The following is a 12,500-nucleotide window of genomic DNA, read 5'->3' as shown; positions in this document are numbered from 1 at the left end:
TAACACGGTCAAAGGCAGCACTAAAATGATGGCCAATCATACGAACATCCTGACCACAATCAAGGGATTTCTGTACAGCATGGGATATTAAGAAGGGCATTACATGCTCCAAGGCCTTTACGAAAACCAAATTGCAAACTAAGGAATAGATGATTACCTTCAGCAAACCTATTAAGACGTTTTATCAGAAGACATTTAAATACTTTATATAATATGGGAGTTATGGAAATTGGGCGGTAATCAGTTTTACTTACTTTACTTTTACTTTACTTTGATGGCTACTTTTCTGGTCCCATAGAGCAGAAGAACCCCACTCTTAACCGGACCTCTGCTGTCGTTTTACCTTGTTCGTTCAGAGTATTTATCGTTTCAGGTCACATATTGTTCATTTATTGTTAAATCGTTATTGTTGTATGATTTTTTTTAATTAAGAAAGTCTTCAGTTTCCTCTTGAAAGTCTTAATGTATTCAATCATTCGAATGTTTCGTGGGAGCTTATTATATAGTCTCGGGGCTGCTTATTTAAAGGCTCTTGAGCCCAAAGTAGACACATATCTAGGTTCCAATAGTTTGAAGCCATCTGTAACTATTCTCGTGTTGACACGATTTGTTGGCTGCACAATACAGTATGTAACAATTCTCTTAAGTATTTTGGATGACATGTTCTGATAACTTGGTGGGTTATTGTTTAAATTCAATTCTCGCTTTAATCGGCAGCTAGTGTAAATCGATTAGTATAGGGGTGATCCTTTCTCTAGGTGGGACACCGTTTCTTAGTCTTGCTCCTCTGTTTATTATGTTTTGTAATTTCTTGAGTTGCACTTTTGGTAAATTGTAATAGATTGAGTTGCAGTAGTCAATCCTGGTAATAACACAGTTTATCACAAGTTTCTTTGCAGAATTTCCGTGCAGGTACTTTTTTTATAAACGCAATATTTCTTAGATGAACCAGCAGTTTTTATTACTTTATTTGTTATGGCATTTAGAGACAGGTTACAGTCGAGAAATACACCTAAATCTTGAACCTTGCTAGATATTGGCACTGAGTCATTATTCATGTTCATTTGAAAATCACCCAAGTTTCTCACGCCTTTTCTCTAACCCACCAACATGAATTCAGTTTTGTTCTCATTTAATTTTAGTTGTTTAAATTTCATCCATTCTCTAACACTATCAAGGATTCGGTTTAGAGTTTCAGTAGTGTCATGTATATCATTTATGGAGACCTAAAATTGTGTGTCATCTGCAAATAGTTTGAACTTCACGCCATGCCTTTGTAGTAATTTTGATTGACCAATGGTATAGATGCAGAATAAGATTGGGCCAAGTACACTCCCCTGGGGTACCCCTTTGTTTAAGGGTTCAAATGATGAATAAGGGTTTCCAATTTGTACACAGTAATTTCTACCAGCTAAGTAGTCTTTTAGGTATTCGAAGGCTTGATCTTCAACGCCGAGGGACCATAGATCATTTAGTAGCAGTTCATACACAACTGTATCAGAAGCAGCACTAAGATCCAGCAGTATTAACATACCACATTTATTTTCATCCACCATTTCTAACATATCATTTATAACAGCAGATGGCTGTCTCCGTAGAGTATAGTTTTGTGTAAGCAGATTGGTTGTCAGGCAATGCTTCTATTACTTCTAAGCGTTTGACTAGTTGTTTAAAAATTACATATTCAAGCACTTTTGAGATAGAGGATGGATTTGAAATAATTCCTGGTAGTCCAGTGCATTTTTCAGAACTGGTGTGACTTAAGCCCTTTTCTCCGATTTAGGAAACTTACATTCATCAATGCTTGCGTTTGCTATTCTCATTATTATCTCAGCTAGACTAGAAAAGTTTCTCTGTCCAATTATTTCAGATATTGGCATAAGATCGATCGTGTCGTTTGTTTTATTTGCTCACTTGATAATTATGGTGATGTCATCTTGTGTTATGTTAAATCTTATTAATTTTGTCTGTGTGCCTGGTGTATCATTAATCTGATGTTAAGTATGTACAAATGACCTGGTTATATTTTCAATTTTGTTTTTAAAGACTACTAGAAAATTATTTGCTACTTCCTGGTCACTGTATCCATCAGGTAGCTTCCTTTCTTTTACATTTCCCATTATACCATTCAGGAGATGATATAACTTATTTATGTCTGTTGCTGCTTCGAGGATCTTTCTCTTATAGTATTCACTTTTTTTCCTTCTTAGTTAATAGTTATATTGACACCCAGCAATTTTGTATTCTACCCAACTGCTTTCAGTTTTTAACCTATTCCATTTTCTTTCTTTGTCTTTTTTCCCTCTTTTTTTTTACCAAAGTCTCTCCATCAAACCAAGGAGATTTGTCTTTTACAGTTTATAATCTTTTCCACCGGTGGCCATATGGTGTCATATTCACTTTTACTCACTTTATTATAAGTGGTCATAAGACAGTTAGCACACTTAGCGCCTAACAAACGTTGGTCATCATGATCGCAGGGAATGTTGATAGCATCATTTATTTTCTTTGTAACTTCTTCAATAAATACGGTAGGAGAAAAATTTGATTTATGTCTAAAGTTTATTTTCTTTACTAATGCGTGTTTCTGTAGAGGTACACTAAACGTAATAAGTTTGTGTACTGGGGAGATTGTACATTTCTCTTCAACTTTTATATCACAACCAATATTATTCATGTCATCACTTGGAACTAAGTCTAACGTATGTCCAGTTAAAGTAGTTGTACAGTTGACATTATTCACTAGTTGATATGATTTTAGTAACTTACTAAATGCCAAAGTGTCAGGCTTTGATGCGTCATCCATCCAAAAATTTAAGTCTTCACAGATAACTAATACGTTTTTCTCCATGACAATCATCTCAATGAGGTCACCGAATTCTTCAAAAAAGATACTAGTGTTTGTTCTAGGAGGTTTGTAGATTGTTACAAAGGATATTTTTTCTGTTTTTTGGCATAAATTATATTTATATTCAAAGCTTGTTACACTAACACTTTTCAATATTTTGAGATTTGAGTAATTTTATGAATAAAGAGTCCGACACCCCCACCTGGCCTACCTTCTCTCGGTATGTGAAAGAAGGCATGTGGGGGGGGGGGAGGCGCGTCATTTCAGTGATCTTTGCCTTGTCCAAGTTATTTAACCATGTTTCAGATAATGTTAGCATATCCAAATATTTCTCGTTTATCAATTCTCGAATTTGAACAGTCTTATTACCTACAGATTGTATATTTACAAAGCCAGAGTTTATGACATCCCTAGTAACCATGATGAGTATTTTCCTCTAGTCTTTTCAATTCCAAGTCATAAGCTTTGCAGTCTCTTGAATTTACTGTGTGGTCACTTGGTTTGTTTAACTTTGTACAGTTTATACACTTTGACACTTGCGAATTACACTCCTTGGTGGAATGGTTCCCTGAACATTTCCCGCGGACTTTATCATCATTCTTAGGCTAGTAATCTTTTTCAAGATGTCCATACCTCTGACAGTGGTAGTAGGTGATCTTGTGGTACCTATCACGTATGTTATAGATACCCCATCGTAACAAAACTCTATCCCCATTATCATGAATAGCCCTCCGAACTTCAAGATCACATTTCCGCACATGGTGGGTGGCCCCCCCCCCCCCCCGGGGCATTTTTCTTCAGGACTACACTTATCTTCTCTTCTGTATTTTGGATTTGGTCCAGGCAGCGATTTCTTTGAATCAAAGCATTTACTACATCCACTTCATCATTGTATACATTGCATAACATTTTTTCTCGTTTCAGTGTCAGCCACCAATGTCTGAATTTTGTTTGCCGCCTCTTCTCTGATCATGTTGTTTGCAAAGTTTACAACAACATTTTCATTCGTAGTTGACCTTGTGTTAAGTATAGGTAGGTCTTTAAGTGCTTCTTCAACCTCACGTTTTCTTTCAGTAATTTTAGTTGTTGTATTAGTTGATTTAATTATCAACAGACTTTTACTTAACTTTTTCAGCAAATGTCGGTTTCTCCGGTTTTGGGTCTATCAATGTTTGAAGTGTTGCTTTGATTCCATATTCAAGGCAAGAATGTCAACTTTCTCAGTGAGGTCGGTGGTCTGGGTGGAATTTGCTGCGTCTGCGCTAAGGTCCGCAAGTTTGTTTTCCAAGTCATCTATTTGCGCATCTTGTTCATTCAGGGTCAGATCTCTCACACTAACATCTTCTTTTAATTTTGATATTACTAAATAGTTTAGTCTGGTTTCACGTACACAGTGTGGACAGAACCAATCTAGGTTATTCCGTTCATTCTCAGTGATGGCTGTCACTATATGCACACATTTCTTATGGTAGAGTCTATTACATTCACATACAATTATTTTTTCCGTACTCCCTCCATGTTATAGTTAGGAGCAGATATAGTGCACTGGTTTCTCCATAAGACTAACTAATATCTTTTCAATGATATTCTAAGCGAGAAACACAAAGCTAAAACACGACTCGGGGCATGTATAACAGCTCGACCCAACACGTCCACACTCTAGCACTGCATAACAGACACATTTACATAGAGGAGTAACATTACCAATTCTCTAACAAGTGTTGAAAGCTCCTCTTCTTGCTAACTTGCATAAAATAACAGATAACTTTGGAGCTAAGAAATCTGCAGTCTTTATAAAAAAATAAAGGAAAAATACCATTAGGGTCGACACCTCCACGAGCATCAAGGTCCATCAACAGAGCTTTAATTTCACGAGATCAAAATGCAAAACTAGTTAGTTTAGCCTCAGGAAAACAGGAGTGAGGAAGTTCAAGTTTTTCATTACTCTGTTTACTGTCAAAAACATCAGTCAAAAAGGGTTGCCTTATCAGCCAAAAGGGTTGCCTTTTCCTTTGGATAGTAAGGGACTGAGCCATCTGGTTCAAGTAAAGGAGGAACTGTTGCATCTACACCAAAGAACGCTGATTTAAGGGTACACCACCATTTATGTTCTTGAGTTGTACCAGAAAGGGTTCCTTTTATGGTTAAGCTGTAATCCTTTTCAGTTGATGCATAAACTCTCTAAGGTCAAATATGATCTGTTACCCTTCATAAGATGATAGGCGGCCTGCTTCTCCAAATAAGCACGTCTACATTCATCATTGAACCACGGTTTGTCCTTCACTCGGTACCATAGCACATGAGAAGAGATACGCCTATCAATTATATTGACTAGATTCTCATTCAAAGGGACAACAGGATCAGCACTACTGTCTAGTTGTGGCCAATTCAAGCACCAAAGATCATGCAAAATCCCATTCCAGTCTGCTTGAGAGTTCATACAAATGTTACAAGAGTATGATACATCAGGGACAGGCTGCTCAGTCTTCATTACTAATGAGATTAAGGCATAATCAGATATCCCGACTGTAGAACCATCCTTACTTGTTTTATTGCCATGGGAGTCAGTGTATACGAGGTCCAAGCAATTACCAGGCCTGTGAGTAGCTTCACCTATGTTTTGCTAACAGCCTAATTCTGAGGCAACGTCTAAAGCTCTTAAGCCATGGCGATCGGTAGGAGAGATAGAAGTTAACCTCTCCCTATAGTCAGCATTGAAATCACCAACAAAGACAAAAGAAGCCTTTTTATCATCTTCTTGTATCTTAGCCATAATGGTAAGAAAACAAGCAAAGATAGAATCATCCATGTCTGGATTCCGGTATATCGAACAAAAATAAAAGTTGTTATGCCTGCCACAAACTTTTATTACCTGAATCTCGTGACATCCACATTCATAGCAGGACTTATGAGAAGCAGGGTACTCAGTCCTAATATACACCGTCATTCCCCTGGCCCAAGGGATGGTATCACGTTTCAACATTATAGGCTTCTTAAAACCAGTTATAAGGAGCTCAGATGAATGCCTCATATTAGAAACCAAAGTTTCTGAGCACAGAAGAATATCATACTGTCTGGACGCAACTTTAAGGTCTTGAATATTTGCATGAAGACCACGAATTTTGCAATACAGTAGACGACATTGACGAAATCTAGGACGTACTGGTACCAGATTTCACTCAATGTCTCCAGACAGCATAAGAAATAACGGTAATAAAAAAGGCATCATACCTAAAAACTAGATTCACAAGAATTATAACAAAAATAATATATACAGAAATATAGATAAAGTGATTGATCAAACATATAGACCATAGCAAAAAAGTCGGAAAAACTGGTCAACATGTAGGAGTCGATACACCATGCAAGGCTAAATTCCCTCTAGGAGAGCCACTTCAACTGAAAGAAGGACAGTAATGATGGTTTTGATAAGAAAAATAATCACTTAAGGAAAAGACAACCTCTTGATAAACTGCCAGGCTTCCATGTCCCTTCTAATAAGCCTGCCCAACACACCATTTCAAAAAAGTAAGTGGAATAGAAAATAAAAATATGAAAGAATAGTGTGCCCGAGTGTACTCTCAAGTAAGAAAACTCTAACAGAGGCTATGGCACTACTCAAGACTAGAGAACAATGGTTAATTTTGGAGTGTCCTCCTAGAAAAGCTGTTTACCATAGCTAAAGAGTCTCCTCTACTCTTACCAAGAGGAAAATACCTTGAACAATTACATTACAGTAATTAATCCCTTGGGTGAAGAAGTGTTTCATAATCTCATTGTTGTCAGCTGTATGAGGAAAGACGAGAATCTGTAAAAAATTAGCCAGACTATTCGGTGTATGTGTAGGCAAAGATAAAAGAACCCGTAACCTGAGAGAGGGATCCAATGCATTACTGTCTGGCCAGTCAAAGAATCTAGTAACTCTCTAGCGGTAGTATCTCAACGGGCGGCTGGTGCCCTGGCCAACCTACCGTAGTGTCAAGGGAAGGGTACGAGACCCACAGTCTCGTGCACTGATCCGCACGTGACCTGTTAGTTGGATCCTTCTCTCTGCGATTAGAGAGACTGATCAAGGTATTTCTTTCCTTCTCTCCTAAGCTGCTCCATCCAGCACCGTCGTGGGTGTCTCTCTCCTCCAAACAGCTAGGGAGGGTTTTAGCAGAAATTCTAAGAGAGGATACAGTAGCGTGGGTTAAGATTTCTTTTATTTTTATTTAGATTGTCAAGTTGCCACTTCCAGGTAATAGCTCTTTTTATTTAGAAATATTCATGGAAATAACTAAAATTACAATATATACACATAACCATGAATAAAACTTTATTCGCTAACAGACATAAATGACTTACATTACATGAAAAATTTTCAAAATCACCTATATTACAGAAATTTCAAATACATAATATACAAGTACAGTATTCACTTCTCCTTTGCGTGAGGTGACATCTACGATTATATCACGGACTTTTTAGGCCTACCCGGGCCTCTATTTTGAGTCGTTTTTTTTTTTTTTTTTTTTTTGTCCAACCTGTGCCTCTATTTTGGGTCTTTTTTGGTCTACCTGTGCCTCTATTTTGGGTCTTTTTTGGCCTATCTGGGCCTGTATTTCCTATTGCTTTTGGCATTCCAGGCCCTTTATTTGGTGTCTTTCTTGGCCTACCTGGGACTTTTTAGGCCTCGCTGGGACTTTTTAGGCCTCGCTGGGCCTCTATTTGGGACTCTTTAGGCCTACATGGTCCTCTATTTTGGGACTTGTTAGGCATATCAGGGCATCTTTTTTGGGTCTTTTGTCTTATCTGTCCCTCTATTTTGGGTCTTTTTAGGCCTACTTGGGCCTCTATTTTGGTTTTTTTTTTTTTAGCCTACCTGGGCCTATATTTCTTACTGATATTGGCCTTCCACACCCTTTAATTGCTGTCTTTCCTGGCCTACCTGGGCCTTTATTCAGGGTCTTTTTTGGCCAGCCTGGGCCTTTATTTTGTACCATTTTCAGCCTTTCTAAGCATTTTTCTACCTTTCTAGGCCTCCCAAGTCCATTCTTTTTAGGATACTTTCTTGGCCTCCAAGGAGTCTGTCTGTGTCCTAGACGGGTTTCTTTTGATTTTATCTTCCCATCATATTTCTCTACTTTAGATGCAGGAAATTTTTGTGGCCTTTGAGGGCATTTCATTTGTTACTTGGTCCTTCCAGGCTCCCTTTTGGCACCTGCATAAGTTTCCTTTGATTTTGTGTCCCCATCATGTCCTCTTATAGGTCTTCCACAGTTTTTTTTTTTTTTCCTCAGACTTTTGGGACTCTTTAGGTTTACCTGTGCCTGTATTTGGGACTTTTTTAGGCCTACCTGGGCCTCTATTTTGGGACTTTTTAGTCTTACCAACGCCTGTCTTTGGAACTTTTTTGGCCTACTTGGGCCTTTATTTTGGGACTTTTTAGGCCTAAGAAAATAAATTGGGTCTTTTTTATTTTTTTGCCTACTGGGGCCTCTATTTTGGGTCTTTTTTGGCCTAGCTGGGCCTTTATTTCACACCTCTTTTGGCCTTGCAGGCCCTTTATTTGGTGTTTTTCTTGGCCTAACTGGGACTTTATTTTGGGTATTTTTTGGCTTACCTGGGCCTTTATTTTGTACCATTTTCAGCCTTCCTAGGCATTTATTTAGCTAGCCTCCAAGGTCCATTGATTTTAGGATACTTTCTTGGCCTCCCAGGAGTCTTCTTGTGTCCTACACGGGTTTCTTTTGATTTTATCTTCCCATCATATTTCTCTACTTTAAATGTAGGGAATTGTTTTGGCTTTTTAGGGAATTTCTTTTGTAACTTGGGCCTTCCAGGAGACCTTTTGGCAGCTGCGTAAGTTTCCTTTGATTTTGTGTCTCCACCATGTCTTGTTTTAGGTCTTCCTCGGCTTTTTTTTTCAGACTTCTGGCCATTCCAAGGCCCTTATTTTCATGTTTTTCTATACTTATTGTGGATTCTATCACCCCCTTATATTTTTATTTTTCCTGGGATTTCACCTGATTGGGTGATTTTGAGGTCTTTCTGTTTTTTTTTCCTTTAAAATTATTAAATTCTTCCCAGTTTCCTTCCTTTTGTACATTCTTCATCTTTTCAAATTTATTTTTTGATTGAAGCCTAGCATATTTTTCAAAGGCATTACATCATTTGTACTGATTATTTTTTCCGATTTAGCATCGCCAGGAGTCTCCCTGAACTGGCCCCTACTGTCGTTTGTATATAGTTCTTTCCATTTCTTCAATTTTGCGATGGTTGCATGAAATATCTTCTGGAGAAAATGAAATGTGCCAGGAAAATCCACTTATGGTGAATCAACCCAAATGCTGTGACAATACAACACCTAATGTGGAGGCTCTACTGCTACAGGGTGGAGGTCTGACCCAGGTACAAAATAATATAGTAAGGTAAGGCAATTTAGGACCGAGGCAGTTTTGGACAAGTAAGGCAAAAATTGGACAGATGCAATATAAAATTTTCGAAAACTGTAAGGCTGTTAGAAATTGCCCAATCTACTACTTCATAAATATTGGTATGTTTGGTTTTGAAATAGTATTAAATACGACTGAAAAACTATTGAATATGGGTGTCCAATAATTGCCCTACCTTCATTTTAAAGCTTCTCGGAAATAATACAAGAAATTATTATTTCTAAAAAACAATTAGTAGATGATACTAAAGGAAGGTTTAAAATAAAAAAAAAAAATAATAAAAAATTCTGGAATATCTAGTGTCCATTTTTTTCCTCACCTTGAAAAATGGTGAGGCAATTTTGGACACTTACTTAAGAAAACAATTGATACAATGTTAAGTTATTATGTAAAAGATTTTGTAAATTTTCATATCTTTTATATTATTCTTATATATATTTATATATTTTCTTAATAATTTATCATAAAATATAGGTAAATGGTAGTTATTTGAAAATATTTTTAATCATTTACTTCAATAGAAAAAAATATTGATTTATAAAAAAAAAAAAAAAGTTTTCTTTTCAAAGAAAATCAATCAAACCTATTACTAATACAAATATGTACAATACAAAACCTGAAACGAATGTGAACAATTCAATATATATCATAGCCATATACGTAGCAAAATAATTGCTTGAATATGAGACATCTATTTACTTCAATTGAATGCTTAAAAAACTGCTTCAGTTCTTTTAAAGATGGCACTAACCCTTTTATCTACGAGGCCTGGGTTCCATAAATAAAGGACTTTTAATTGCGGTAGTAGGTTGGCCAGGGCACCAGCCACCCGTTGAGATACTACCACTAGAGAGGTATTGGGTCCTTTGACTGGCCAGACAGTAATGCATTGGATCCCTCTCTCTGGTCACGGCTTATTTTTTCTTTGCCTACACTTACACAGAATAGTTTGGCCTATTCTTTACATATTCTCGTCTTTCCTCATACATCTGACAACAATGAGATACTTAACACTTCTTCGCCCAAGGGGTTAATTACTGTACTGCAATTTGTTCAGTGTACTTTCCTCTTGGTAAGGGAAGAAGAGACTCTTTAGCTGTGGTAAGCAGCTCTTCTAGGAGAAGGACACTCCAAAATTAAACCACTGTTCTCTAGTCTTGGGTAGTGCCATAGCCTCTGTACCATGGTCTTCCACTGTCTTGGGTTGGAGTTCTCTTGCTTGAGGGTACACTCAGGCACACTATTCTATCTTATTTTTTTTTCTTCCTCTTGTTTTTTTGAAATGGTGTGTTGGGCAGGCTTAATAGAAGGGCCATGGATGCCTGGTGGTTTATCAAGAGGTTGTCTTTTCCTTTTTCTGATTATTTTTCTTCTCAAAACCATCCTTACTGTCCTCCCTTCAGTTGAAGTGGCTATCCTGGAGGGTATTTAGCCTTGCATGGTGTATCGGCTCCTCCATGTTGACCAGTTTTTCCGACTTTTTACTATAGTCTATAAGTATCATCAATCACTTTGTTTATAATTCTGTACGTATTGTTTTTGTTATAATTCTTGTTAATCTAGTTTTTAAGTATGCAGTCTCTTTTATATTTCTATTAATTCTTATGCTGTCTGGAGACATTGAGCGAAATCCGGGACCAGTACGTCCTAGATTTCGTCAATGTCGTCTTCTGTATTGCAATATTCGTGGTCTTCATACAAATATCCAAGACCTTACAGTTGCGTCCAGACAGTATGATATTCTTTTGTGCTCAGAAACTTTGGTTTCTAATATGAGGCACTCATCTGAGCTCCTTATAACTGGTTTTAAGAAGCCAATAATGTTGAAACGTGATGCCATCCCTAGGGCCAGGGGAATGGCAGTGAATATTAGGACCGAGTACCCTGCTTCTCATAAGTCCTGCTATCAATGTGGATGTCATGAGATTCAGGTAATAAAAGTTTGTGGCAGGCATAACAACTTTTATTTGTGTTCGATCTACCGGAATCCAGACATAGATGATTCTATCTTCGATTGTCTTCTTACCATTATGGCTAAGATACAAGAAGATGATAGAAAGGCTTCTTTTGCCTTTGTTGGTGATTTTAATGCTCACCATAGGGAGTGGTTAAGTTCTATCTCTCCTACCGATCGCCATGGCTTAAGAGCTTTAGACTTTGCCTCTGAATCAGGCTGTGAGCAAATCATAAATGAAGCTACTCACAGGTCTGGTAATTGCTTGGACCTCGTATACACTGACTCCCCTGGCGTTATAACTAGTAAGGTTGGTTCTCCAGTCGGGACATCTGATCATGCCTTGATTTCATTATTAGTGAAGACTGAGCAGCCTGTCCCTGATATATCATATTCTTGTAAAATTTATATGAAATCCCAAGCAGACTGGAATGGGATTTTACATGATCTTTTGTGCTTGAATTGGTCACAATTATATAATAGTGTAGATCCTGTTGTCCCTCTGAATGAGAATCTAGTCAACATAATTGATAGGCGTATCCCTTCTCGTGTGCTAAGGTACTGAGTGAAGGACAAACCGTGGTTCAATGATGATTGTAGACGTGCTTATTTGGAGAAACAGGAGGCCTATCATCTTTGGAAGGGTAACAGATCAGATTTGACCTGGAACAACTATACTCAGCTTCGAGCTTTTGCTCAGAGAGTTTATGCCTCAACTGAAAAGGAGTACAATTTAACCATAAAAGAAACACTTTGTGGTACAACTCAGGAACATAAATGGTGGTCTACCCTTAAATCTGCACTCTTTGGTGTAGATGCAACAGTTCCTCCTTTACTTAAACCAGATGGCTCAGTCACTCACTGTCCAAAGGAAAAGGCAACCCTTTTGGCTGATGATTTTGACAGTAAACAGAGTAATGAAAAACTTGAACTTCCTCATTCCTGTTTTCCTGAGGCTAAACTAAATAGTTTAGCTTTTCGATCTCATGAGATTAAAGCTCTGTTGATGGACCTTGATGCTTATGGAGGTGTAGACCCAAATGGTATTTTTCCTTTGTTTTTTATAAAGACAGCAGATTTCTTAGCTCCAAAGTTATCTGTTATTTTGCGCAAGTTAGCAAGAAGAGGAGCTTTTAGCGCTAGTTGGAGAATTGGTAATGTTACTCCTCTATGTAAATGTGTTTGTGGTAGCTCAAGTCCCACTGATTACCGCCCAATTTCCATAACTCCCATATTATCTAAAGTTTTTGAACGTCTTCTG

This window comes from Palaemon carinicauda, chromosome 12 (assembly GCF_036898095.1).
Source record: "Palaemon carinicauda isolate YSFRI2023 chromosome 12, ASM3689809v2, whole genome shotgun sequence".
Classification (NCBI taxonomy): Eukaryota; Metazoa; Arthropoda; class Malacostraca; order Decapoda; family Palaemonidae; genus Palaemon; species Palaemon carinicauda.
Note: the sequence above shows the minus strand (reverse complement) of the source record.